This window comes from Pinus tabuliformis, chromosome Q (assembly GCF_031772625.1).
Source record: "Pinus tabuliformis cultivar Carrire ecotype Pingquan chromosome Q, CPIR1, whole genome shotgun sequence".
NCBI lineage: Eukaryota > Viridiplantae > Streptophyta > Pinopsida > Pinales > Pinaceae > Pinus > Pinus tabuliformis.
Window position 1 is genome coordinate 1,168,015,535 of NC_142296.1, and position 3,476 is coordinate 1,168,019,010.

The following is a 3,476-nucleotide window of genomic DNA, read 5'->3' on the forward strand; positions in this document are numbered from 1 at the left end:
ATTCTGGCCTTCCAAACTACGAAGTTTGAGGCTCATTGTAGTCTATCCTAGTCTCTTACTTCGTTCATTGCCATCTCGCTGTGCCTGTACTTCCCTTCTGGAAGTTCTCGGTATGACTCCCTCTGAGCCTCGATTTCCCTCCTGGAAACCCCTCTGCCAATGTCGAGATACCCCTACTCCGATCCTTAGTGCAGCTGCACCACTAATCCAGATTTCTTGGCTAGAAATCCAAGGTAGAAACTCCCTCCTCCTTGGTCTTGCCTTGTTAGGTACTGTTCTGACTACAGTACCCGCCAACTCCACTCTACAACTTACCCACAACCTCCTAAGCCCCAACAAACTGAAGGTTAGAGCTTCTAGGCTCTGCGCAATCCCGACACCAGCAAAATCCGCACCTCCTAGCCACGGGCGTCAATCCTTCTTTACTGAGAAAGATGACCTGGCACTGCGTAGGTCGAGTCTGCTCCCGTTTTCCACTGCGTTGATCCTCTTCCCAGCTCAAACTTGATGACGCAAGCACTACGTCACCCCTTCCTTGCTGCTTCTCCACTAGGAACAACTTCTGTCACTCGAGATAGTTGTTTCTACTGCTGCTGCTCTACTCAGCTGATGGCCTCAGTTCTCCTGTGATCTACAACCACCCTCTGATACCATGTTGGAATTTCTAAGTCTAACTATTAGAAACCCTTCATGTACTTTTCTGATTTATTTCTACCTACTTGTTCTAATTATTAACAAGTTATTTACCATGTAAATACCGAAAATAAATACAAGTTCATGCTCAACACATCACAGATCATCAACTGAAGGAAACAAAACAAGCACACAAGTGACACCATTGTTTTTGAACCAATGTCCCCGGAAAAACCCAATGCGGGAAAACCGATGCAGCTATATAAGGGTTTTAACTATTAAGCAGTTTCAGAATACAATCTGGGTGCCAAAACCAACTCACCCAATAGAGAATAATCTCGGCAGTAGTACCTCTCAGTGGGAGACAGATGTTCCGGTTGAAACCTTGGATAAACACTCCGACAGCTCCCAGCACCAATCTGCCCCACGAAAACCCTAGTGTCAGCCCTTTCTGGCCCAGCGTCTGCACAACATCACCCTAGCTCGCCCTGTGTTAGCCCTTAGAGCCTTTGCGTCACCCACATTGGCTCTCTGAGGCATTGCGTAGCTCCTGTCTAGCTCCGCGTCCCCCTCTCCCAGCTTCTACGATGATCCTCCTGGTACTATCTCTGCCTCTCTGCTTCTGTATTCACTTCCCCCCGACTGCAACTCTGATCACTCTTTCGACTTCCTCAGCAAACCCTGCCCCAGAAAATCAAAATCTTTATCAACTCGGCGTGTTCTCCAAGTGACCCTCAAGCCTCCTTTTATACTTTTCTCGATGACAAATCAACGACCGAGATTAAGTCCCTAATCAACAGCTAAGATTAACTCTAGCTTGATCCATGACTTTTGGACCCTTCTAACATAGTTTTATATTAATTCACATTAATATTTTATTTTCCCTAAGTTTAGACTTAGGGACTCCATTAAAAAAATTAATTATTTTAATATCTCCCAAATTGTTTAAGATCTGCCCAAACCATTTCTGGGTATTGGAGAACTCATGTGCTTTAGCCTCTCCACCAATTTCGTGGCTAGAGCACATCTGATGCTACCCCAAATCAACACTCTCTCTTAGCGAGGACTATGCTCTAGTAATACTCCTCACAGAGCATCACCCTGATCATCTGGCATCAGTCCCTATGCTGATGTTAGGCCTGCTGCTCAACATCCTCTGCACTGCTGCATCATGTACTGCTACCCATGGCCCTGCCACTGCCACTGTTGCATCTGTATGGTAGCTCCCTCTGCATCCGTGTTGTTCCCCATGGCCCTGCCACTGCCACTGTTGCATCTACACTGCAACCCCTCTCATCATGCTGCATCGTGTTGCTAATAGCACTACCACTGCTAACTGCTGCACTGCAACTCAGTGAATGAGAAGTAATTAACTGATCTCCCAACTCTGACATCTTCGTTAAGCTAGAAACACTCCTGATGTTGAAGCTCCCTCTGTCACTGACAAGTGCTCCCTCTCTGACCTCTGCACTGCTGCATCAACTCTATGCATCTAGCACTTCTGCCTCACGTTGTCCTGGCCCCTGGGACTCTTGCACTGTAACTCCCGCTGTCGTTCCATCTACATCCATCTCTACCAACATCTGCCATTACTGCTACTCCTCTTTAGGGCTCCCGTAGCCAGGTAAAATCCAAGAAGTTAGGTACCTCAAGGATCCTGCTCCTCATCGCCTGTAGTCTGTCTGACTACAACTCGATGTCTCCCCACTTCCGCTCAAGAGGGGTGTGAGCACTCATGGAACAGTCATCATCTGTCTCCACTTCCTTATCCGCCCTTGCTGGCACAACCTTGGTCTCGGAAGCCTCTCCTTTGCTCTTCTTCCTCGGACACTGGCTCACATAGTGACACAGTTCCCCATAGTTGAAGCATTTGACCTTGGAGAGGTCCTTCTTCTTCCATTTCTCCTGCTTTCCCTCAAATGTTAGGGCAGCATCCTCCTCTTCCTCCTTCTTGATTCTGATCCCCTTGCTGCTGCTTCCCGCCTTGCTTAGCCTTCTAATCTCTTCTTGGCAAAGAGCCGCCCACATTTCCTCCCAATCTGAAAGGGTCGCCCTGCCCAATATGCTCTGGACAAACACCTCCCAGACTTCTAAGACTGCATTCAAGGTTTTTCTCACCATCAATTCTTGATCCAACGTGGCCCCTATGGAAGTTAGTTGAACTCGGATCTCCTTCAATCAACCAAGGAAGGTGTCGATCTGTTCTCCCTTCTGCATCTGGTATGACCGCAGCTGATTTTCTAGTAGCATCTTCCTCTTCACGAAAGTATGTTGATGCAACTTATTTAGGGCCTCCCACATCTCATTTTTCGTATTCTTCTCGGCAATGTGTGGTACTACATGGGCCTTGACCCTGTCAAGGATGATGCTCTTGGCCCTCGCCATTGCATCCTCGTACTTATCGTTATCAGCTGGGTCAACTAGGACCGCTATTGTCCTCAAGGCGAAGTGCTTGAGACGGTTCCTATCTAGAACGGATAAGATTTTGGCCTTCCAGACTATGAAGTTTGAGGCTCAGTCTAGTCTATCCTAGTCTCTTACTTCGTTCATTGCCATCTCGCTGTGCCTCTACTTCCCTTCTGGAAGTTCTCGGTATGACTACCTCTGAGCCTCGATTTCCCTCCTGGAAACCCCTCTTCCAATGTTGAGATACCCCTACTCCGATCCTTAGTACAGCTACACCATTGATCCAGATTTCTTGGCTAGAAATACAAGGTAGCAACTCCCTCCTCCTTGGTCTTGCCTTGTTAGGTACTGTTCTGACTACAATACCCCGCCAACTCCACTCTGCAACTTACCCACAACCACCTAAGCCCCAACAAACTGAAGGTTAGAGCTTCTAG